Source organism: Rhamphochromis longiceps, linkage group LG17 (assembly GCF_057381845.1).
Source record: "Rhamphochromis longiceps isolate RC_006_pf linkage group LG17, R_longiceps_female_GT1.1, whole genome shotgun sequence".
Classification (NCBI taxonomy): Eukaryota; Metazoa; Chordata; class Actinopteri; order Cichliformes; family Cichlidae; genus Rhamphochromis; species Rhamphochromis longiceps.
The window spans coordinates 39,196,149-39,223,072 of record NC_140573.1 but is presented as its reverse complement, the minus strand read 5'-3'; the positions used below and the strand labels follow the sequence as shown (position 1 = coordinate 39,223,072).

General features: G+C 42.1%; 1 protein-coding gene across 1 annotated transcript in view; it reads left to right on the top strand.

Annotated features, from left to right (window-relative positions):
- Positions 1-1,261: 1,261 nt before the first annotated feature.
- Positions 1,262-26,924, top strand: part of sox5 (SRY-box transcription factor 5) — a 161,903-nt gene continuing 136,240 nt past the window's right edge. Inside the window, exons 1-2 of the mRNA XM_085386798.1 lie at positions 1,262-1,596; positions 18,693-18,770. The gene's annotated coding sequence lies outside the window, so the exon portion shown is untranslated. The remainder of the gene's footprint in view (positions 1,597-18,692; positions 18,771-26,924) is intronic.

Genomic DNA, 26,924 nt, shown 5'->3' with positions numbered 1-26,924 from the left:
CAATGCGACACGATTGTCAGTGTCCTGCACCTTGAATACATCCCAGTCTGTGCAGTGGAAACAGTCCTGAAGCATCGGAATAGCATCCTGCGGCCATGTTCTCACGGTTTTGGTTGTAATCCCAGTGCTCTTGATCTTTTGTGTGTATATTGGGTGTAGCAGAAGGGAGAGATGGTCTGACAGACCCAGGTGGGGATAAGCCTGGGCTCTGTACGCATTCGCCATGTTGGTGTACACCTGGTCCAACGTTCTATCTCCTCTGGTAGCACACTTCACATTACGGTGGAAATTGTGAAGTACAGATTTCAGGTCCGCGTGGTTAAAATCCCCAGCCGCAATAAAGACACTGTCCGGGTGTGCTACCAGGCTGTTATTGATGCTGCTGCTCAATTGTGCTAACGCTAGCTTAGCATTAGGATCTGGTGGAATGTCAACAGCGCAGATGTAAACGGCAGAAAATTCCCGAGGGAGATAGAATGGACGGCACTTTAACACCAACAGTTCTACCTCTGTACTGCACAGTTTTTCCGTTACCGTGACGTTCGTGCACCAAAGGTTGTTAATATAGATGCACAGCCCCCCGCCAGTCTTCTTACCCGAGTCCGCAGACCTGTCGGCTCGATAGGCGGTGCGGCCTGCTAGATCGATAGCCGCATCGGGAATGGCGCTGTCCAGCCAGGTTTCAGTGAAAATCATGCACGAACAGTTATTAAAAGTCCGTCGAGTGGCGATCTGCAGTCGTATTTCATCCAGTTTGTAACGGATTGAACGGGCGTTGGAGAGGAATATGATCGGGAGTGGTGGTTTAAACGGACTAGTCTTTAGCCGTGCCCACAGGCCTCCCCGCTTGCCTCTCTTCTGCCTCCGCTCGCAACGTCTCCTCCTGCGGCTTGCTGTTGCTGGTAGCCCCGGGGGTTGCTTAACGATCTCCGGGGGGATGAGATACTCGGATGTTAGTTGAAGATCTCCACGGCTTAGTTGTAGTAGATCATCTCTGTTGTATTGAAGTAACCCCAGACTGTGTGAAATAATACACAGTACCACCAAAAGTGCAAAAGTGTAGGAGCTCCGGGCCGCTGCGTCTGTGCGCGCCGCCATCTTGGTTCCTGTTAGCTCTGCCACTTCATGTGCTGTCGAGGTCTGTGTGTGTACGCACACATGCTGTACATGCATATATGTAAGCAACAGCATACATACCTATAGATACAGTCACGCTTGCACTCAGCGACTTGTGCATTATTCTCACAAACCAGAACACAGCCACTGGGAATAGCTAGGTTTCATTTGACGTAGACGTGACGTCGACGTAAAGCGCGAAATTTGACTGGCGGTCGGAAGTGAAAAAGATAAGCGCAAAATCACAGACAGACAGTACGCAAAATGCCTATGTCCTGTTGTGTTTACGGATGCTCCAGTAGGTCGACCAGAGAAACTGATAAACGGTATTTTAGGGTACCAAAAATAGCCCAACGAAGAGGAGAAAAATGGAAAATTCTAACCGAAAAACGTAGGAAAAATGGATTTTAAATTTACGTTTACAGTCGGGAGGAGCAGAGTCTGCCAATGCCCGTGTCTGCAGCGACCACTTCGTCAGAGGTAATGTTATGTTTGCAAACGAACTTATTAGCATTAGGTTGTCGTTAAATTCTCGTTTACTTAGTGCTTTTAAGTTAGTAGTCTAATATTGACTTGATTGGGACTATAGGCTGCCCAAGTGCTTTGGATGACGAAGAGTCGGAGGACTGGGCTCCGACGGTCAATCTCGGCTACGAACGAAAACCCAGATCGGAATCAGTTCTCAAACGAGAGAAAAGAATGAAGCTTAAGGCAGAACAGCATCGATGTGCAGAGGCGATTTATGCAACAGACGGCTGAGAGCCCGGATTTGAGCCTAGTGACAGTGGAGAACAGGCTACTAACCCTGCCATACAATTGCAATGAGCTGCAATCACTTCTCCATCCTCCTTTGCAATTACCCAAGTCTTCAGAGGTGTCTCGTTAGACCGCTGAGAATGGTTTACCTTGAAACAAACAACTGTCACTCTAACGAAGTCCTAAGGATGTGGCATGTTTGTTGACGTTAAAGCCGCTACCGCTAACTGTTAGCGTGTTTAAGATAAAGCAATATAAGAACAAACACTCACCCTTGCAAACACCAAACTGTATCCATCACGGAGACGTTTTGTTCCAAGGTTGTGGACCCACCCGCTGACAAAAAAATTGTACGCCTCCAGACTCTTGAAAGCTTTCATTTGCTGCCTAGTGTAGTAAGAAGTCTGGAGGACCAAGTAGTTGGTGATATCCACAGCCTCGATAGTAGGCAAATCCTTTACTTCTGTGGTGTATTCGGACATTTTCAAAGAATACGGATCACGTCCGATATATTTTTTAACTATCTGTTTATATCTCTCCCGAGAAACGGGGTCTAAAGTTGCACAATAGCTGCTCTCCTGACTCTCCACAGTGTCCTCCATGTTTACTTCCGCCCTCCACTCAAAAATCGCGCTGCCTCCGCACGTCATCAGAACCACGTGACCGCAACCCAACTATTCTCTGCCCAGTGAAATCAATAAAAATGTACACAGTCAGAGACACATGAGAGAAGAGTATAGAGTGTGTGCACAGTACTGGCTGATCCAAGGAAAATGGCTTTTGTTGAGTCCCCTGTGCTATGTAACATTACAGAGTAATTACAGAGTGTGTGCTTTGTTTAGGGGATGTCTAATTATGCTGTTTGGGTTGTGCAGGGCCCTGGGGTGTCACCATGTATGTGTGTGTGCGTGTATCTGTGTATAGTCGGTGAGAAGACACTAATTGTGGAGGCGGTGTTAGTGGTACAGCAACTGTCAGAGAGAGAAAGGTGGAAAGAAACATAGAGGCAGAGGGAGAATGGAGGAAAAACAAGCCTGAGTGATGCACTTTGGCCTTTCTCCTAATCTTTCACTACCTCTCTGCCCATCAGGGTCGCATCTAATATATAATATAGCATAATGATACAGCTATGGTGTTGATGAAATTCCCTTTTAGACAGTATATGGGTTTTTGTGTTAAAGTAACAGAGCTTTTATGAAACTGTTTATTTCTCTCAGACGTGAATGTAGTCACTGGAGGAGAATGAGTGTGCTGTGACAATAAAAGGCATTAATTCATTCAAAATACAACAAAAAAACTGGGTGGCTGTCCTTGACAGTGCAAGAATGAAACCCTGTTAGAGACCAGAAACAAAACAGTCACTAAAAGTAATAAGCATGTAAGGGTTTAGAAGATGATTAGTATCTTCAGTAATTTAAATATGCCAGTGATTGGACCTACACCAAACTAACCATGAATACTCCGCAGAGCGTGAAACCTGCAACTGAACATAAAAAATTCAGCAAATAACACGTCTTTACTTCTAATGTAATTTCTTTTCCATAAACTGTCCTGCAGAAAATTGAATTGAAACAGGTTCAATGCTAGCTGTGTTGATGGAGCAGCTTTAGCATAAAAATAATGTAACATTGCAAAAAAAAGTAGAGGATGATAATAACGATGATTACAAGTCTCCCCGGCTAATTTCGGAGAGGAAAATAAGTGAAATGAACTTTTAATCTTAAAATAAGTTTGCTAGTTATTGTGGAAATGTAGATGGTAAAAGTTCCATATTCCATAAGTTCATTGTTGCTGTTGGTGATAAACTACACAATAGAGGCTGACCATTTTAATTGTTTGAACTGAAAAACTCTCTGTGGCAGCGCGTGGACTGCACTGCCGCTGCAGGGGAGATGGACGCACCTGCACGGCATCTGCAGTCACGCCTCGCCAGCATAAAAAGTCTGTACTGGGTCTCGGTTAGTGGTGTTGTTGTTGGTGTTTGTGAACAGCAACCGCGTGTGTTAATAAAAGAGATGCTGATGTCATCGGATCTGCCGTGGGTCATTTACACTGTTTTTCTTTCATCGCAACTTACACTGTGTTTTCCAGAACTTTGTGTGTTCTTAACCTTAACATCTAGTAATTGCATTAAAGATGTGGAACTTCAATTAGTATTTTCATGTTGCATGAACTGATTTTAAAACATAGTTATGTTCATCTCCAACTATTCAAATATTCATCTACTCTATATTTTGTTTTTAATTTCGTATTTGAATAGTCTCCTTTTTTAATGTATGTAAATATAAAATCTTAGCTTGGGTGTCTGCCATCTCTCCCACTCAAAGCAGTAATTTTCAGACTTCACTTTGTTAGCAACAACTTTATCAACTTTTCATTGAGCTTTAGCAACAAATCTATAGAATTTTTCAGCCAACAGTTGCCAGTAGTACCCCTGCAACTACAAGTGTCCTTCCCTGTTCTTTCCATGGCCAAAGCTTCAGACACTGGTTGTTTATTACAACTAAAAAAAATTGAAGTGCATCATGAAGTTCACTGGATGAACTTCATGATGCAAAGGAATAATCAGGCATTTGTTTGAGAGTTCTAGACAACAGGACATAACGGCATTATGATTTTTGTTTGTGACGTTCCATCTCTAAAATGTTTGTCTGTTTGTTTGTAGCTCTGTAGAGGTCTCAGAGCTCTGAATCTGGTGTCCTGACATCCATCAGTCATGCATTGTACCCATTCCGGCTCACAAAGACGGCACAGGAAAGGCCTTATTCTTCCTTGTTTATAGAATTCTAATTACCTGGGTTGATTTAGACTTGGCAAAGAAAAGTAGGGATGTTGTATTTCAAAAGAAACCGTTTCTCTGAATAGCTATTGGCCAGCTCTGAGAAAGGGTCAAGGTGCTGAGACGCGTCCTTGTCCATACAACAATACAATACCCTGATGTCACTGATGCATAATTGCTAAGCACATTTGTTCCAGCAAGTTGTAGTTCAGGATGACATCTTTGGACTCAGTGGTGCATTGTCTGTATAATATTAGACCAGCCTTTATTTCATATAATGCTCTCCAGGGCATTAATTTGCCCGTGGAACATAATGAAGTGCTTTTCGTTATTGTTAACATTATCATTTACAGAATGCCGAATTATAACCACAATCCATTTTAAATGAATGAAGGAATAAATGAAATAGCTGTTGCAATGTTGTTTTCTATGTTGAATTGAGGATGGAATAGTGTAACGTACTGTTGATGTTTGCTGTTGAAGGCTTGAATAGTTCATTGGTTTTTTTTAAATATTTATGATGGAACAGTAACTTAATTTCAACATAAGTTTATAAAGCTATTATAACGGTTTATATTAGACTTTGTAAAGAAATGTTGAAAAGATGACCCTGCAATGATGTCTTCTCTCCTTAACCTTTACCCTTCAATAATGTAATAGTGTTTTGGAGTCTGTGTGTATTGTCTCTGTGTTGTACTGCGGCATGCTATGCATAACATGATTAAGTGATGAAGGTGCACAACTGTGCAACTGTGTTTGTGTGTGTTCACGGAAGCATGCTGAGAAGGGCAGTATTAATTTGATAAAACAAGATTGGACTTCAACATTGTGACCCCAGCAGATGCTGCTACTGCTGTTGCTCATACACAAACTATACATAACTGTGTGTTAAGTCCGACTTGATTAGCCATTTCTGGGTTTAGATGCTCTCCACGCTCTATAAATTAACTGAGCACAGAGGCACCATTAAGAGCTAAAAACATTCCAAACTCCTTTGACTACAATGAAGGGATCAGTGTAGCTATTCTCACATGTTCCACTCAAGTCTAGCATCCATATATCCATGAAAAATCGAATTTTCAGGCTTGGGTTGATTTAAAAGTTAGCAGTAATCTGTAAGGAGCAAGTGGGCATTCAGAGATGTTATACCATATTCTGGTTGAAGTATTTGTAAAAAGAAAAAAGTATGGTTGGGGTTATTCTCCAGGAAGGTACAAGGACTTTTATACGGCTAGAAGAAGAGTTGGACTGGTGTGTCAAATGTTGAGTTTGGAGCATGCACCACGAGTTTTTAAAGGTATGATACACAAAAATAGTGCTAATAAAAATACTAAGGGCTAGGATGACTTGAATAGCTGTTTTTGGGTGTGGTTTTCTGAGTTTTGCTTGTAACCACAAATAGGATGTGAGTCAGTTTGAAGTTGCAGTGCTCAAAGAAATGGCAAATGACAGAAACTCCCCATGTTCCTTTTAATTCACTTTTATCTATATAGCCCCAAATCACAACAACAGTTACCCTAAAAAATTTTATATTTTAAGGTAATGACTACAAGAATACAGAGAAAACCCCAATAGTCAGATGACCCCCTTCCCAAGTGCGACAGTGAGAAGGAAAAACTCCCTTTTAACAAGAAGAAACCTGCAGAATCAGGGTTAGGCAGCCATCTGCTATGACCGGCTGGAGGTCTCCTTTGAAAATTGTTTCCCCAATGCCATATTTAATGGAAGCTGCCTCTGCCCCAACTGCAACCAAACTCTTTTAGTTCACCAAAAAAATCACTTTTTTTTTTTTTTTTACCAGAAAATATCGTCAGGCTTGGTTTCTCATTCTCTCCTTCAGTGTTGTCCTGTGTTCACCCTGATGGCATGCTGGCGGACACAATAGTGATGTGAGGTTTCAGGCCGGACCCTGGCGGTCTGTCTCCATTGTATCCTGTCTATAATTCAATCAGATCACTCACATTTCACCCAGTCAGATGCTTCGAGTCACCCATCTGTGGAAGTCACTGTCTGTGTTTGTGCATTAACTCATTTTCATTTCGAGACTCCTCATGCCTCTGTTGCTGTCTTCTGTGAGGCTCTGTATGCACTAATCTTTGTGTGTGTGTGTGGTTGAGGTTTATTAACTGTGTGTGACAGTGTCTTTGTAGATTGCATGCAGATGGTTCCAGTTAATCAGTGTTTTGCATGTACACTGAACAGCCATTGTATTCATTACCTGTACCGTCTAATGTAAACCAATACAGTAGCAGTCAATAGGCTGCTATCTCTGAGTGTTAATCTTTGCATTAAAAGGATTCTCTTTCTTAAGCTTACTTTAAATGTCTCTGTGATACATGGCCGGCTAACAGTCCTGTGATCCTCCCACTCTGTTTACTAAAGCCCGTCTTTAAAGCTGTGCTTGTGTTTCTCTGTCTTCTTTGTCCATTTCCCTTTTTTTAAAGTCTTATCCTTCTCAACAATCAGGCTCAATTCTAAGACTCTCCTGACCCCATGATAACTTTTGCACCAACAGCTCAGCACACCTGTTCAAACCACGCATGTATTTCCTAACATAGGTTCACTTTTCTTTTTATATATTTTGTTTGTTTTAAAAGTCCCAATTCAGCTAAATTGAGGAACATTCTTTGTCACTATTGTGCTTTGGTGTGTGGTCTTGATCAGCCTTATTTATGCTACAGTCATACTAAGAAAACAGTCATATTAGAGACAATGTGCAATGGGACCAATACGGCAACTGCTTGCTGTCAGCTATAGTCTTCAAAGCAAGTTTAGTGCATCAAGACGTCAATAAAATGCAGTCAGTGTGCTCAAAATGGCAATTTCATGTAATTTGTTTGTGATAAATCAGTGAAAATTGTAAACCTGTTGCCATGTACTGACACATTAACTACTTGCATTCAGAGTCGAACCAGAGCCTCATAGAATTGAAACAGAAATTCCAAAATTCCTCCATAAATAATAACATAATTGATGCAGGACAGAAGCTTAAATGCAAAATGAAACAGGTGCTTACAAACCTGGTTTATATAGGAATGTAGCTGGAATATAACCAGTTAAGTCGAGTCCCCTTTTGCCAAGAGACTCATCACAGACTGGCTCACTCTGTTTGGCAATCTGTGTTATGAGTATGAGAATGTTATTGTTCTTCTAAAACAATAAAAGCCAAATTGTTACTATGATCATGTAATTTTGGAGTTAAAAGCTTTTAAAACTTTGTTCAAGGGGACTGCAGGTGAATAATACATGACTTTAAATGAAGCTCTATAAACTATAATCAATACTAGTTGAGGGTAAAGGTAAGGCAAATATAGGGGTAATGGCATCGGAAATAAATAATCAGTAAGCAAGAAAAAAAAGATTTGTATTGTTTGACCCCCCCAAAAAATCCATCCTTTATTGCAGCTGAATACAATGTGAATGAACAGCAACACTGAACTACAAAAGCAGCACTGTGTTAGCAACAGTATCAGAAGTTGCAGAACATGATGTGGTGTTTGATCACAAGAAGCCTTTGGCACTGTGAGATGCTGTGCGCAGAGATGAAAACTGAGAGCATTGATTTCATTGTAGAAGAGCAAGGACTGTGTGTTATTTGCCATGTGTGTGTGTGAACTGTCTGGAACATAAAACTATAGAGGCCCATTCAGACCTTCCTTTCTCTCCTTCCATCAGGAGATAGCAGGGACATTGAACTGCAGCAACAAAAGCAGATTTCCATCAGAGAGTTTCTCAGAGAGAAAGGCATTGTGTTGAAAGGGGCTTAATGGAGGCTCAGCTTAAAGCTTTATTCACACAAACTGTACTCTTGGGTTGGCAGAAACACATATGTGTACACAAACACACACTCGCACACAATCACTTTTCCCATATACCAAACACTCCTTGTTCTCCTCCACTAAAATTGGTGCTCTCATTTTATAATGTTTATAAATGGTAGAGGAGAGTTTGTGACCAGATAGTTGCTCTGGAGCAAGCTACTTCAAACTCTTTGTGCTGATCTCAGGCTAAAATCATATGTATGATCGGGCTTGCTTTAAAAAAACACGCAGTTGGTGCCTGGGTAACAGAGTCTCTCACCTCTGATCGACTAACCCGAATCACCTCTTCAATGCTGAGCACAACTAGAAAATAATAAACCATGAAAGAATAATACTACGCCAAGTAAAAACTGGAGATTTAATATATCACTACTTAAAGATGAAGACTTTATTAAATACTTTAAAAAGGAATGGACTTCATATTTAGACTTTAATGACACTCCCGGAATATCTGCTTCTGTTCTATGGGAAGCAGGGAAAGCTGTGATGAGAGGTAAAATAATTTCTTTCTCATCACACAAAAAGAAAGAAGAAAACAAAAATATTCAGGAATTAGAAAAAAACATCAAATCACTAGAAGAAGCCTACGCGTCCCACCAAGATCAGGAAACATTGAACAAAATATGCAAAACAAAACTAGAATTAAATGAAACTATTAATAAAAAAACACAATTCCTTATACAAAGACTTCGCTTGCAGAATTTTGAACACAGTAACAAATCAGGTCGATTTCTAGCTAACCAGCTAAAAATAAATAAAGAAAAAATAACTATATGTGCTGCTAAAGATTTATCGGGGAACACAATATATGATCCTGGAAGAATAAACAACATTTTTAGGGATTTCTATGAAACTTTATACTCACCACAAATAAACCCATCTAAAAATGAAATTGATCTGTTTCTTGACAACGTAACTCTTCCAAAATTACTAGACAGTCAAGCAATGGAACTGGATTCGCCACTGACGCCAAGTGAACTCCAGGAAGCCCTGATAAGTATGCCCAATAATAAGGCTCCAGGTCCAGACGGCTTCCCTGCAGAATTCTACAAAGAATTCTGGACAATTTTGGCACCAGTATTCCACAGCATGTTGCAGGAAATCGAGGAAAAGGGCAGACTACCACCAAATATGAATTCTGCCAACATTAGTCTCCTGCTAAAACCAGGCAAAGACCCTTTATTTCCCTCAAGCTATCGTCCAATTTCTCTTTTAAATGTAGACCTTAAAATAATCTGCAAAGCTCTCTCAAAGAGATTAGAGAAAATGACCCCCCTCTTAATTCATCCTGACCAAACTGGTTTCATAAAAGGTCGGCACTCCTCAACAAACACTCGTAGATTACTTAATTTAATAGACTACTCATACGATAAAAACATCGAAACCATAATATTATCTCTAGATGCAGAAAAAGCATTTGACAGAGTTAATTGGAAATTTTTATTCGCAACTTTACACAAATTTGGTTTTGGAAACTCTTTCATAAACTGGATAAGAATATTATACAATTCCCCAACGGCTCGTATCAGAACAAATGACCAGACATCCTCCAGCTTCTGTCTCCTGAGGGGCACCAGACAGGGATGCCCACTCTCCCCTTCACTTTTTGCAATTTTTATCGAACCTCTAGCAGCAGCATTTAGACAGGCTACAACAATTAAGGGCATAAAATGTAAGAACATAGAACATAAAATCAGTCTCTATGCGGATGATGTGTTGCTTTTTCTGCAAAACACACAAACCAACCTCTCTGAGGTAATTACTTTAATAAACTGGTTTTCAAGAGTTTCAGATTATTCAATTAACTGGCCAAAATCTACAGTTCTCCCCATTAACTGCTCCTTCCATAATTCTTCCTCTGCCCCACTGCAATCCGGAAATATTAAATATTTAGGTATTAATGTCTCTCCTAAGCTTTCAGACTTAACTAAACTAAACCACATCCCACTTCTAAAGAAAGTAGAAGGCGATCTGACTAGATGGAAATCTTTACCCATATCACTCATGGGAAGGGTCGCCACTATAAAAAATGATGATCTTGCCAAAAATAAATTACTTATTTTTGATGATCCCTAACAAACCATCACAAGATTGGTTCAGATCTCTGGATTCATATATTTCCAAATTCCTTTGGAAAGATAAATCCCCGCGTATTAGCTTAAAAACGCTACAAAGAACCAAGGATAGAGGAGGATTAGATCTGCCTAATTTTCACCAATACTTCTTAGCCAACAGGCTTCAGTTCATCTCAGAATGGTTAAAACATACCTTCTTAGTTGAGCCCTGGCTAGATGTTGAACAGGCACTATGCAAGGATCTAGAGATTTCAGACCTACCATTTATTAGCTCAAACATCAAAAGACATGAATGCTTTAAAAGTATCAACATCAGCTTTTCTCTAACAGCATGGTGGGAGTTTCTAAAAATAACGGAGTCTTCATTAATCCCATGCAAACGTACACCTATCTGGAATAACCCTGACATATTACAAAACAATAATATGATTAATTTCCCAGAATGGAGTTGTAAAGGAATTAAATACTTAGAACATATATTAGAGGGAACAGAATTTATTCCATTTGACAGACTAGTTGAACAATATGGGATCAACAAGACAAGGTTTTTAGAATATCAACAAATTAAATCCATAGTAAAAAAGAAATTTAACCTCAGTCAAGTTGAATTACAAACACCACTAAGTGCGGCACATTTTCTTACTCTTAAACCCCCCAAATTATTATCTAAAATATACAGAACACTTTCTAAATTAGATGAATCAATATCCCTTCCTACTGCAAAGTGGGAAGCAGATTTATCAGTCAACCTAGACCAAAACTTCTGGTCTCAGATTTGCTTAAAAACTTTTAAATTAATTAAAAATCCCAGTCTGCAATTAATACAATACAAAATACTTCATAGAGTGCACTATACAGGTCATCGGATGTTCAAGATGGGCTTTACATCTTCCAACAACTGCTCACACTGTCAAGGCAATACACCAGACAATTACATCCACGCTCTTTGGTTCTGTCCACCAGTGCAAAAGTTTTGGCGCGAGATATGTGAAGACTTATCAAAGTGTCTGAAATGTAACATCCCAACTTCCCCCTTAGTGTGTCTACTGGGCAGCTTAGATAATGTCACTTCAGAAAAGAATATAGCCCATATGATCTTCACTGCCCTATGCATAGCCAAGAAAACAGTCCTCATGAACTGGAAAAATAAAAATAATCTTAATTCTAACCAATATAGAAATTATCTATTAGATTACATTAGTCTTGACACAGCCTCTGCCACCACATTAGATCAATTGCTCTGGGCCCCTTTTATCAGCTCCATCACCTAGTGGGGGTGGGGGGTCATAGTTTGGTCCCGCCTTCACTGTTGTGATTGGTGAGGGGGTAGGGACAGGCTTAGGGCGTCGGGGGATTCCCCGGAGGCATCTTCCTTGGGGAGCTCAACCCGGGGTAGCGGTCACGTCCGGTTGGGGGCTCTGTTGGCTCTCAGGTGACTGTTTCCTCGCGGCTGCGTGCAGCGGGGCTAGGGGAGGGTCTGTGCTGACGGACGTGGGTTACTGACCTGGCAACCTGGCTGCCCCTGGGTGGGTCCGGGATGGGCGTGAGGTTCTGGGGGCGCTCCGTCTCTGGGCTGGGGCCCGGGCCGGGCCTCGGGGGCTTGGGTCCTGGTTGGTGTGTTGCCGGGGTTGTGGGCGGGTGGGTGCATGGGGGCCCGGCCCTGGAGCAGGGTGCCGCCGGTGCGTCGAGCCGCCTGGGGGGCTCTTCAACTGGTGGGGGGGATGGTCACATCTTGCAGGAGCTTTCTTCTCTTCAGGAACTCTCTGCAGGAGGGGGAGATACAGGAGAGGTGGAGAAAGATCTCAGCCTGGGCGTTTACCGTCTTATGTAGTCTGGAAGATGTGTGGATGGTGGGGTGGGTGCAGTTTTCTCTGTGGTGGGGTTGGGTGGACTGTCCCGGGCTCTGTGGAGCCGGGGGGCGCTACTGCACTGGGCCCCGGTCTGATGGGCCTGGGCCCCCCTTCCCTGGCGGGTCGCGGAGGGTGGGAGTGCCTACTGGGGTCAGCGGGGGAGCTGGCCCCAGGGAGGGGTTACCTGCCCCTCCCTTCCTTCCCTCCCCATCTCCAGCTGCCTCCCTCTTCCCGCTCCTCCACAACCACCCACACATGCAGGGCCTTGGAGTGGGGGTATGTCACCAGGGTGCAGAGGAGGCTACCCCCCCCCCCGTCCCCTTCTGGCTCCCTCTGCCTCAATTTTATCTCACAACTTAGACATTCACATTATTCACACTCTCATTACACATACATATAGGATCTTGGGGGTGGGCACAATCACGGAGTCCAAATCACCATCAGGGTGTATACCTCACCCCTGACGTCGTTGCCCACCTCTCAATTTTAAATACACTTAGTCATTGAGGGCTAGCAGGAGGGACTATGCGCTTACCTGCTGCTCCTTGGCAGGTAGCTCCATGCCCTCCTGGGTTTTAATTGCACCTTAGAACACATATGCATCAACACTACAATGAGCGGGTGGAGGGAGGTTTGGAGTCTTCTCCCACCCCCATTCTCTGCGGCCTGCTGGAGCGGGAGGGCTAGTAGGAGGAGTTGGCCGTCCGACTGCGGTCTGGGGTGTGGGGCCTCCCTGCTGCTGCGGAGTCGGGGTGGTCTGCCTCTCCCCACCGCAGGGAAAAGGGTAACACCACCTGGGTCTGGGTGCAATTCCCCCCTCCAGGGGCAAGGGTACCTAGACCCGGTTTGTAGAGTACGCTTGGGGAGTGTGATTGTGTGTACAGCGTCTCTTTATGTCTGTCTCCACGTTGGTTGAGTGTGGAGTGAGTGCATATGAGAGCATGAGGGTGGGAATGGATGTTTGTGTCTGTGTGTGCCTGTATGTCTGTGTCTATATGTCAGGTTGGGTATCAGACGCCACCTCTCTGGGGACACCTCAGGCCCTCCAAGGTTTGGAGGCCTATCTCCACCCACCACCACTTCCCCTGCCGGTGGCGGACTCCCTCAGGTGTCGGTGTGTTGGTGGTTCTTTGTGTCTGGGGGTGGGCGTCCGGGTACACACCGGCTCACTCCTTGGCGGCCGCTTGTCGGGGCCTGGGGCCTGGGGCTCGCTCGGGCCCCTTTGGAGGTGGGGTGCCCCCGGCCTCTCGGCCTGGGGCTCGGTCACTCAGGCACAGCTGGGGGCCGGCGGAGCTCACGGGCGCGTCACTGCAACTCCCCCTGACTTCTGCTCCGCGGCTGCTGGGCGAGCCCTCATCTGGGACTCTCCTCAGCTCTTACTGGAACAGTGGCGCGGCTGCCCCTCTGTTGGTCTTCCATGGTCTCTTGTGTTCTGGGGGCCTCTGGATGTCTGGAGTTTTGATCTCCTCCATACCCGCTTCACACCCTGGAGGACGGGGCTGTGGCCCCCCCACACTCCCTAGCAGATCATTACATGGAGAAACCTTTGGAATGCAAGCATGCTGATCCACACAGGTATGCACACATGGGTATTCACAGACGCGGACTAAAGCTTTCTTGGCTGCTGCCTCAAAGCACACTGTGCGCTGTCTATCTTGCGTGCTGCACAATATCGTTTATTACTTAGTAAATATTGATATCTATGACTAGCTAGTTTATTGTGATGGTGCTTTGTTTTCTCTATTATTATGTTACTCTTTGTTGTTTGCTGTCTCCTCTGTTTGTTTTTTTTGTTTGTTTGTTTTTTTTTTTTTTCTCCATACAGGTGACCCAGGAGTTCTTTTTTTTTTTTTTTCTCTCTCTTCCCCCCCCTTCTCACCGTCTCTTCTCCCCTTTGGTTTTCTTTCTTTCTCTCCCCCTCTTTCTCTCATTCATTCCCCCTGTCCTATTTATTAAAAAAAAAAAAAAAAAGACAAAGGATGAACTGAAGCTCTGCCATCACGTAATGTCGCATACTGCTGTTTCTGATGTCATTTAAAAAAAAAAAAAAAAAAAAAACATGAAAAAATGTTTTCTTTTCAAGGAGCCAGCCTTTGTTGTGCACACACATTATATGTCAATATGTTTTTCTAATACTGTTTTAATCCTGCTCAGTCACCAAGAGTTAGACAAAGAATTTTTAGTCCTCCACACAAAAAACCCCCCAAAACAACTCTGCTATTGTATTGAGGAAAAAAAAAGACCAGAAAATTCTGCATATTCTAGCAAATCATCAAAGAAAAAGGTTTCATATTTATTTTAAAACAGATGCTTTTGCTTTTGTCTTTTATGTGTGTCCACTGTAGCTACGTTTTCACTAAGTTGGGGGCACTTATAATTCTTTGTGTGTGTTAAGATCACCAGTCAAGATAGTTTGTGTAAGAAATCTGATTACTTTATAAATCATACATGTCTAATGTATTATATTGCACCTGCTTATAGCTTTAGCACTGCTTCATATGTTATTGCAATATTAATTAACCATATAAATTTTTTATAACCATTCAGATAATTGTCACTGATGATTTACAAACCAGTTTTTAATAAGTGAGCATTATTATAATTTTGTTTTTCACAGTAAATAGCTTTCACCCTTCCCATAAATTTTGAGATTTACAAGTTCAGTATGTTTTGTTCTTCCCCATAGTGTAACTACATTTGTAAACAATGTTGTGGATGTGATTCGTCTAGTTTTTCCCATCATACTGGTTACTGAAACACATGTTACACCCAGAATAACTGTTGTATGCTCTCTAAGATTTATTAGTCTCACCAAATTTTAGGCATTTATTGAGTCGTGACCCTATGGCATAAAAATCTGATTTGGCAATATCCATGCAGCCAATTTTCTGATAGAGATTTGTTGCATTTGTGGTATGACTCCAAACTCCACATTATGTATTTTGGTGACTTCAGGTTTATATGTAAGAACTTTAATGCGTTATTTTAGAAATACTTACGCAGCTTGTGAATTCAACTAGTCAATCCAGTTTAAAAATGATTTATCCATAATTTTTTAGTGAGATATTTTGTTCCCCTTCAGGAAAAAATAAATAAATTAGATGCTGTTAGATCAGAGAAACAATTGGGCAATTATGAAGTTAAACTGATAAGTTAAACTAATGAAAGAATTTAACTTTGGGCCAAGCTGCTTTACAGATGACTAGAAACTCTAAACTTGATTATTACTTTTCCAACTACCTGCCTCAAGTTTTGAGGTAGTACAGTAGTATTGCCACTTGGGGAACACTTTCCATAGGGTTTAGGAGTTCATGGGATTTTGGAATGTTGGCACAGGAGGTGGCTATCCTCAAACTGTTTCCACAAAGTTAGAATGATGAAATTGTCCAAAATGTCTTGGTGTGCTGAAGCATTAAGAATTCCTTTGACTGGAACTAAGGAGGCGAGCACAACTCCTGAAAAACAACCCCACACCATAATGCCCCCTCTACCAAACTTTACACTTGGCAAAGTCAGACAAATGCCGTTCTCCCGGCGACTGCCAAACACAGACTCATCCATCGGATTGCACGACAGAGCAGTCTGATTCGTCACTCCAGAGAACACATTTCCATTGGTCTGCAGTCCAGTGTTGGTGGGCTTTTACACCACTGCATCTGACACTCTGCAGTGAGCTTGGATGCAGCTGCTCGGCCATGGAAACCCATTCCATGAAGCTCTCTGTGCACCGTTCTTGAGCTAATCTGAGGCCATGTGAAGTTTGGAGGTCTGTATCGATTGGCTTCAGAGAACTGGTGACCTCTGCACACCATTTGCCTCAGCATCCACAAACCCCCGCTCTGTGATTTTCTGTAGTCTACCACTTTGAGGCTGAGTTGCCGTAATTCCCAATCACTTCCACTTTGTTTTAATGCCACTAACAGTTGACTGTCGAATATTTAGTAGGGAGGAAATTTAATGACTGGTCTTGTGTCAGGCGACTGGTGCATGTGCATTTAAGGTTTTGTAAGTGAGCGAGAGGGATGTTAACTGTATTTTTAAACATTTGTATGCACTGAAAGAGAAAACGATCCAATTCGGGAAGCTGAACTTAATACGCTGTGCATAAATAATCACCATTTATTCAGGTTTGGATGTACGCATTTGTAAAATAGTTTCCATGTGATCACAATGCTTCATATTTGTATCTGGATCGGAGCACGCATTTGTGAGTCCTCAAAAGTTGCATGACTACATTTGTTTATGCTTGTGAATCATATTGTACGCATTCGTAACACTTTTGAGGCAAATTTCTCTCCATAGAAATGGGGCCAAATGCATGCTGATCGACTGTTCTTTTGTTTGGTGCTTCTTGCGTACTATTTCTGCTGTAACCTTCCTCTCAAAAAGTACCTCACACATTCACACACAGAAGCAGTTACACAGCTTGTAAAGTACTTTGAGTGGCCAGTATGACTAGAAAAGTGCTATATAAATGCAGTGCATTTATCATGTACACTGAGATGTCGGGGCACACGCAGCTTTTAGTAGAACATTTGTTCTATCTTCAAATTTGGGATCCACCAACAATGTACGAGACCGAAACAGTTGTCTGTCTCTCAGAAAGCTTTTCTGTCTTTTTCGTCAGTCGTTTTCACAATGAACTGAACAGTTCTGCTCTGTAGATCGTGTACATTGGAAAGCCTGCCTGCTTTTCCTCTCTTTCTCAGATTGGAGTTGTCGTCCTTTATATTACAGGCAAAGTGGGGATGAGTGAGCAGTCCTCTCAGGGATTAACTGCTGACTGACTCCAAAAGTTGAAGGCAGACTTTCTCGTTACGAGACATGTAAAAATCTTCTCAACACATGCGTACACGCACAAGTACACACAGTCCTAAGGTTTTTCCAGTGTTGTCCCAAAAATCATATCGCTCAATATTCCCCCAGAAAAGACTACACAATGGCTGCTCCCAAATCTGATTGGTGTTATTTGTAAGTCAGCCTAAATCTCAGAGAAGCTACACACACAAATGGAACAGGGCTTACTAATCCATTTGTAAGGCAATAGGCAGGCAAACAGGCAGGGGAGAGCTTGCCAAGTGTTGTAATCACAACTAAAGATGATGAGCCCACTCCCTTCCGCTACAGTACTGTGTGCGTTTGTATCTACGCGTACATTTGTGTGTGTGTTTTGTGTGCATTTGCATGTTTGTCCTACATCGCCTCCTTTAGAAAACTGTGACAAGAGAGGGAGAAAATGAATCGGTATCAAGTGGATAATCTACAAAAGTACACTAGGAGCTTTTCCACCTTATGCAAGTCCCCCACTCATTCATTTGCAGCTACCACGCAATCTCTCTTAGAACAACAACAAGCCGGCAATATGAGTTTTGAAAAGGCGGTAATTGTAAGCAGGTTGGGGAATAAATTAGAATGATGACAAAATACAGAGATAAATCCAGCTTAAGAGAGATGTACGCCACTGTTTATTTGATTTCAGCTTTTCTCTCTATCCTGCTCTTTCTCCCTCCCTCATTCCTGATCTTTTTTAGTGGGGTGGAAAAATGGATTTTTGTCAGCGATTTGGCCCTGAAATAGCTTATTGTCTAAGGCAGCCACTGTGCGGGTACAATGTCAACATCACATGTGTGTGCGAACGCGCTCGCCTGTTTCCATGGGGAGTAATGGCCGTGGAAGTGTGTATTGGCTCTGCTGGCACAATACGCCACTGTGCTCATTGGTTTAGACTGGTGTGTGTGTTTACAGTATGTGTGTATGTAGTTCTATAGACTCTCTTGTTGATATTTATAGATGTAAGAATTCTGGTATGAAGGGGCGAGGGTAAGAAGAATGTGGGGAGCAAAGGGGGGAGGGTCAGGCAGAGGAAAGGGAGTAGGAAGGAAAGAAGGAAAGGTTCTTTAAGATAGAATTATTGACTGTCGCCTTCAGCTTTTTTCGTTCTCCTCCTTCCTCTAACTTTCTGTGTCTTTATTCTGTAAACCATCAGTTTTACTTCTCATGTTATGAGTCAGAGCAATTTGTCACATAGAAGCCCTGTGTGCTGGAAAGTCTGATGACCACTGGACTCAGTATGGCTGCAGTTTACTTCACCATACCATGTGCCTTTAATGGGAGAAATGTCAAAAAGCTGAAAAGTCAAATAGTCAAACTTATATTTATTTGTGACTTTCCCACTGATAAATCTCCCTTTCTCAGTTTCACCCTCTTTGATTTTTTTTTTTAAAAATAAAAATTTTATGTACCACAAGATAGTCATACAATTACTTTATTTTATTGTTTTCTTCTTTGTGTCCAGGTTTGAAGGGGCTAAGTGGACAGAGCAGCTGATTACTTCTGGATATTTTTTTCCTTCATATTGCTCATCAAGTAACTGGTAAGGGCCTTTTTTCCTGTTAAGAGTGGTGCACTTTATAACTCAGATATTCCAGATATAGTCTATTGTTTTAGTCTACATAGGCATACAGCTATGGGAAGAAAATGTGAACCCTTTATTATTTTCCAGATTTCTGCATAAACATGACCTGAAACTTTAATAAGTTTCTAAAGTGAGGTTTAAAAATTAAAAACATTAAAAATATTAGACAAAATAGTTTTAAGGAAAACGATCCATTGCATATCAGTGAAGAGAAAAAGCATTTGAAATGTTGCTTTTAGTGTCTGAGTTGATCCCATGTGCAGCAGTGACTGCAGCTAAATGTTTAAGGTGCCCGGTGAACCGTCCTTTGGGTTAGCACTGAAGACTTTTAGACCATTGTCGTACTCAGAACAGCTTCAGGTCTGAGGTCTGTGTCCTCATATTCAGTGCTCACTTCAGGCTCTTTTCAGTTATTTCTGTCATTGTTTCCTATCATCATACCTTTTCCTATCATTTAGATCACTGACAGATGTCCTGATGATTTTAGAATTGAATAATTTTATTGCTTCATCAGTGATGACAAGCCATATTTGCTCAGATGCAGCAAAAAACCAAAGATGCCAATGCCACCATGTTTCTTGATTGGGATACATTTTTAATAGTGTGATGCATTTTTTTTTCTTGCTCCATATATATAACCCTTCTCACGTAAATGAAAATGTCTATTTTAATCTCATCTATCCAAGAAACACTGTTCAAACAGTCTTCTGACTCATGCATGTGCAGATGGGAAGCGCTCTCTGCAGAGAACAGTGCTTTCTCCTTGCAGCCCTGCCATACACACCATTGTTCTTCAGTATCCTCCACATGATAGACTGAAACTGAAACATGTCACAAACCAGTGCATGAGAGCTTTCTAACAGATCATCTAGTGATATACAGTAGGGCTGCCACGATTAGTCGACTAGTCACGATTGCGTCGACTATCAAAATCGTCGACGACTGACGCGTCGTTCGAAGCTTTGTAAGATCCCAAAAGACGCAGGAATAAGTAGTAGGATTTAAGAGTGTAATAACGGACTGAAACAGAAGATGGCAGCACTGCATGTACAAGGATGCCAGCTGCCGTTAAACCCCGAAGAAGAAGAAGCTGTGTGCCAGAATTCATAGCGCAGCCCAGCTCAGTTTCCAACAATGGCGGCAGCTAGTTAGTTTTAATATTACTCTTATTATTCTTTCTGGGTCACAAAATAAACGATTAACATATTTTCAGGCGAGAATGTAGCTGTGTAAACTTCAAACATCTGCTCAGTTTATCAGGACACCACATATTTTCAAAAGCGCTCCGACGTTTTCGGAGACGTCTGTTACCCACTAGCTCGATAGCTAGCCGGGGGCTAGGCTAACTAGAGCCGTGAAAACACCGGACTCCCGGCAAATCGTTTTCAAACCCACCGCCGTCTTTCGCTACTCAGGTTAAACATATATGAGTCACTTAGATAACTTCAAAATGTTATTGTTTGGCTTTTTTTAGTATTTTATTTGTTCCTGAGTAAATCGGTTTGGCTGAGATTAAAGTTATAGTTTTTACACAGCTGAATAAACGTGAAGCAGACAGCTGATTATCAGAAGTGTGAGATGCTCGAGAATATACTCCAGTGTCCCGTTATATTTTAGATAGCAAGGAGTTTATTAAACTCTCCCTAACTTATTAAACTTAGCTTGCGGTTGGCAAGTTCTAGTTTATTACAGCATGAATATTGTCTTTAATGCGAAGTCTTCACAAAATAAAACGAACCCCACTAAAGAGGAAATCAAACCAGTGTTGGATTTAAACGGACTAAACATAGCAGGTGTGAAAACGCCCTGAGACTCATATGCCTCTATCTCTGGAACTTTCACTACTCATCTCAAAACTTTAAGAAATAAATTCGACAGTTTGAATTCCTATAAATATAAGGACATGTCACAGTGGATAGAACTGTGTGGTGCGCAGGGCCCGGAGTCAGAAGAAGACAGTGAAAGCAAAACCAGATACAAGACAAATGACCATAAAATAGCGTGGTAGTGTTTTCTTGCTCTTTGTGTGTTTGCACGTGTGAGTGGAAATCCAGACAGTGTGTGTGTCAAAGCAGTGTCACGATCACAGATTGCAGACCCATCGCTGCTTTGCTGAGGAGACTTAGTTGGCACTGGTTACACTGACCATGCTCCGTGTGTGTGCGCGTGCGTTCCACTGTGTACTTGTATGGATGTATGAACGTTTGTCGCGGCCTTGTCAAATCAGCCATGACTCTGCCTACTGCGTGTGTGCCAACCAGGGGTGACCTTTTTCTCTGTGTGTGGGCTTGGGAATGTGTGTGTATATGCGTGCCGTGCTGCAGGCAGGGAAAGTCCCTGTCTTCACTGTGCTGGGGAGTTGGAGGGGACACCTCGTTCATCTGTGCTTGGGTGAGATTGTGTCATTGTGGGAGTTTCCCATCAGATTGAGAGGGGTTGATGTTCTACATCAGTTTGATCACACTTTTCTAACGTCTGACTTCACGCTTTTAGTATTCGACTTCTGCATTTTGTAAGCACCAAACAGTGTGTGAATTGTCATCGGGAAATAACTCAAAGGCTCAGAAGGGAGCTGTGACACCTGCATTTGCTTGTTTCCCTTGCATTTTCTCTCTTTTGGCCTGGCATACATGTGTGACGACATGTTGAAGTCTTCTAATGAACTGGATAATTTGCCAGATGGAGATATAATCTTGGCAAATGATACCTAAAGTACTACATTACTGTCATTGATCTACTGTATGATGTAGGAATGCTGAAACATTGCTGTACATACAGGGATTTTTAATGTATAGTCATCTATCTTACACTTACGTTATCATCAGCCTGCTGGGAGTATCGGGACATTTCGCCTGGGGGTTGTTTTGGCCTGCTGTGAACAGTAAGAAGGAATGAGTATCAGGACAACACTCTGAGTCGCGCAGCAGCAGCAATGTTCACAAGTTTGTGGGCTAAAAATGCACATGAATCCGTGCATGTAGGCCTCTCCCTGAAGGTACCTTCTGCTCTACAGATAACAGAAACAAACGTCTTTGTGAAATGGAAAGGAAGGGCGGAGGAAAGAGGAAAGGACTTAAAAAAAAGGTGTGAGTAACAGTGGCAATGCATCTAATAATGCAAAGTTTAAGGCCAAATAAAATACAACTTAACTTCCATCCCTTACCTATCAGCAAATACCTTTTTTAAACTTTTGTACTTTTAACATTGTGATATTTCAAGCGGAGCTTTTTTCTGAAGCTGCTGTGGGGTTAGTTCAAGACGACGTTATATCGTCAGAACAGTAAAGTCAGAGCATACCCTGCTGTAGGGCTCTGTCTGGCTCTAAATACAAAATGAACACCCTTAAATAAGAGCTTAAATCAGGAAAGTGTTTACTGAGGTCATAGGTCATGCCAGAAGTAGGGTCAGTATAGTATATGATGCAGTGTTTTATCCAGTAACTGAGAATGGTGCTCAATATGTTTTATTTAAAGACAATGTATTTCTAATTGATGTTATTGCATCTCAGTCTATCAGCACTGAAGCAAGCCTTGCTCTACTTTCCTTAACATATATTAAACAGATACGATCCTCCATGAAAAGTCCCTTAGAGCATCTCCCTGCATTAAATCTGCTTTTCTCCATACGTGCTTGTTAATTAGCTCTGTTCCATATCTTGCTGTGTGTTTCTAATGCCAAACAGATCTCATGTCCTCCCTCTCTCTCTCTCCCAGCACTGTCCAGAGCTGTACGAGAGCTAATTGGCAGCTCGCTTGCCTGCCGCGACGGTGATCATGCAAATGTATTGGTGCTTACCAATAGCCGGGCCCATCAAAACATTACGACGGCCATTACCCAGAGCTGGGGCTGGCCTAACGAACATATGCTCCCCCGCCCGACAACCTCCCCCCAATTCCTAAACTCTTATTTATGTGTTTAATTTAATGTGCGAGGGAAGAATTTCCGAAATTAAATTTGGTTTTCGTTGGTGCCTCAAGAGAGTGGCAGCGTTATAATAACATGGTAATTTTTTACACGTCTTTATGAGAAATGAGAAAATTAATTCTTTCTGACAAGCTGTAATTATTGGGCTTGGAACAGTTGCAGCTGAACAGTTTGGGCTGTGGTAGCCTGGCAGTGAGCTGAAAGAGGGAGAGAGAGAGAGAAAAGGGGGGTGGAGGAGAGAGAGAATGGAAACACAGTGAGACCGAAAGGGAGAGAAAGAGTTTAGTAGTGAAGCCAGAATTGTATACAGTCACAAAGGAGAGAGACAGAGGGAGAGAAAATGGGAGGAGAATGATGATAATGATCCACAAGGGCAAAGGAGAAGCCAGTAAGGTGGTGGAAGACCCGGGGTGTGAGGGGACAAAGTTGAAAGAAATGAAGAAAAAAAGAGGACAAGCTGAAAGATGTAAGGTGAAGATAAAAGGGGCAGAGTTGGTTCAGTCAGGATAAATACGAGTAGGCACAGGAGGTGAGGGTTGGGTGAAAAATGGAGAGAAGAGAAGTTGATGAAATTAGAAGAAAAAGACGAAACAAAAGGGCGAGGGTTAGAGGAAAAAAACAGCAGCAGCGTGATCAGCTGGATAGTAGCATAGTATAGATGAGGGGAGAAGGGCAGAGTGTGCATGCTTTGGAGGGATAAGTTGAGAGGAGACAAGGTTATAAGAAGTTATGATAGAGGGGGTTGAAAGTGGAAGAAGATGGAGTTAATGCAGAGCACTCGAGGTTAGACAAAAGGAAGAAATAGAAGGTAAGCGGTAGTAGGTGATGAAGAGTAAAAGATATGATGGTGATACAATACAGGAGAGAAGATGAGGATGAAAGGCAAAAAGGAATGTGGATGGGGAGGGAAGGAATGTGAGGAGGACAGGTTGGATTAAAGAAAGAAAAGCAGAAGATTTACTGAGGAGAAAGTAGAATGCTAGTAGTAGCTAATGGTTCAGCAGGTGTGAGGAAAGAAGGGAATGGGTTGATGATGTGTGTGAGCACGCAGTGTTTGGTTGGGAGGGATAAGAGTTGTTTGACAAACTCAAGAGAAGAAGAGTTATGAATCACTGGAGAGGTACACAGATGGCACAGTATGAGGGACGGGAGGTACTGATGGAGGTGGAGGAGGGTGTTGCGTTAAAGGAAAGAAAAAGACAGGAACGGGATAGAATATAGGAGTCGGGAGAGGGGTGGAGATGGAAGGTATTGTAAGGAGTCATGTCTCGCTTTGTTAAATCAGGCAGGAGTTCCTGTCTTCTTATATGATGTCATCAGAGGAAGCTCCTCTACAGCATCAGCAGCGCCGTCTGTGTCAAGGTTATAACACATTAATATGCACAGTCTACAGCCGCCTGGCCTCACTCCAGGCCTGCTTAGGTTCTCTCACACAAACGCGCACACACACGCAGAGACACACACACACAAAGCATCAGCATCTGCTCACACTTACAGAGCTTCTTCGCCTTTGCTCCATCAAGCGCTGGCACACATTCACACATATACACTCACGCAGACACACACGCATTCACGCACAGCTTCCTCTTCTTTGTATCATCATGCGCTGAATATGGAACATGATATTGATATTATGCAGCCATATTGTTTCTGTACCGATATTCACTTAGGCTGCTATAAAAGCACTTTTACAGCTGTGCTGCGATTCGCTTAATGACCCACTACTGTGTGTGTGATTGTCTGTGTCTGTGTGTTTGTGTGCATGCAGGCAAGTGGTTATTTGTTTTCTCCAAGTATCTGTGTCTTAGAAGGAGAAGCTGTGTTTGAGTCAGCCCTTTACATTTCTGTGTGAAAGTGTGTTCCCATTAAGGTTTGAATGCAGTCTTCAGCCAGTGTTATTCAAATGTATGTTTAAATGTTTATCAGTAGGGCAGTTTTAAATACTTTTTTTTTTGGTTAGGCTTAATTGGAAGTCTAATTTCCAGCAAGAACCCTGGGAGTCCCATTTAAACTCACATGGTACTTTGAATTATTAGTTTTCCCCGTGTAACCGGTTTCTGCTTCACCCCGCTGCAACAGGTCAGCCCAAACGGACTCCTCGACTGTTGCGTTGTGTTTTTAAGAAGACAAGGAGTCTCTGGTTGATCGTTGCCACTTTATTTCCTGAATGGAAACAACTTCTGTGAAAATTTCGACAGCACAGTTGTAACCTCAGCTACCTTGTAGTACTTGTATATCCCATACTATGATTTACTCATTGAAAGCATCCCCATCACTTCATTCACACTTAATTGTGATCATTTTTTTAAAGTTTGTTGTTATTTTTTTTTCATTTCTATATTGTTTGTGTTTAAATATATGGAACGACCTGATGAAACTGGTAGCCAGGCTGTGACACACTTAGATTACAAACTGTTCATTTTTAATTTTGATTAAACGTATGTTGGACTTGAATGTTTGCTATTTCAAGGGCAATATTATTAAAGGAAAAGCCCAACAGCCTTCAGATATTAACTTGTGTGTCAGTTTTCATGGCAGTGGTCTCAGCTTTGAGACTTTGACTTCATCCCTTCATTTATTATTCATTTATTGTACTACTAGTAACAGGCTTAAAGGACTGATATGTAAGTATATAAAGCAATAATGTGCTGACTACAATTGTAATGTTGTGCTCTTCCAAAACGCTTCCTGTTTCTTCATTGAACGTGTTCCATTTTGTCCTGTGCTGTTAAATGTTTCATCCTAGTGAAGGCATGATGGGACCCCCTGGGGATGAGGCATCTGCCCACCCGGCCACACGCTGAATTATACATGACAGTGCAGGACAGAGTGTGTGACTGTGTGTGTGTGTGTGAGCATTTGTAGGTGTCACAGAGGGAAGTGTCCGCTTTGTAGCGTGACTCTGTTTTCCTCTGACATACACTGAGTTGTCCTAGGTTGTATATTGTCTGTGATGGCTTTTCTGTGCTTGCAAATGTTTGTATCGCTTAGTGTTATGAAGAAACTTCATTTTTAACGTGGTGAATCAAACCTGTTCCAGTTCAAGATGGGGCACCGTAGTTTTGCCAGAATCTCTCGGTGCCAGAACAAAACCTGCAAGCGCCCATTCTGGTGAAGGTAGAAAAAAAAAACCCCAGTTTGTTCTGGCTTGTTTGTCTCAGGGGTGCTTGCAGGATTTGCTTCTGCTAAGTGGTGCTGGGAGATGATATGGAGGAATATTCTGCACATGGCTAAGTATGTCATTGCCAAAACCTTCTCCAAGAATCTCATTTTGACTTTTTTAATCTTCTACAGATCCTGGACCATTGCGTTGTGAAAAAGTAAATTTCAGATAAATTCCAGTGTTGCTTTTTGGGTGTTGAATGTGTAAGAAGCAACACACACTGCTGGTCACGGTGCGCTGTTTCACGTTGGCTCGTCAGAAAAACCCACCTACTTATTTTCCAGTGTTATTTTGCATCTAATCTTTAGAGAAGCAGTTTTTATGTTCACATGCCAGCCTTTGTTGGTGTAGGCATGCTGATACACTGAGAAGCTAATATATATAAGGTCCTGTTTGAGTTGCCCATTTATCTCGTTTAATGCTGATTATATACAGTATCTAATCAGTAATCAACAGTTTTTATTACTTTGAAGCAGATTGTTGAAGAAGTTATCACAGCTGCAGTTGTTTGATAGTCACCCTGCTTGTAAGGTAACCAACACAAACATATGCGAATGAGGAAGCGTTCTTATATAACTCACAGTGACGATGGAGTTTCACATTAATAACATGGGTGCACCTAATAGGAGGCTGAGAGGGTCCGACCTGTATTTTTATATATAGATGGTGATCACCAGGCCAAACTAAGCATAGATCCGCTCTTTATCAGACATTATGGGCTAATAAGTACAAACCAAAGTCTATAGTTATTTAGTGCCTGTGAACCAGTTTTGAGGTAGTTACTTTTTTCATCATATGTACCGTGTATGTACTGTTGTTCAGTAACCAGTGTAGCTGCCAAGATTCAATCAAAGAAAATGTGTTGTCGTGTAAAAGTTCTGCTACAGAAACATGCAAAAAGAGCGTTATGTCTGAAAAGTTAAATGCTATATCCTCACCGTGCGTGTTTGTGTGTGATTGATTGTTTCATGTGTGGCCATGTGTGCAGGTATGTGTGTTCTTCACCTGAGATCTTGCTACTGTAG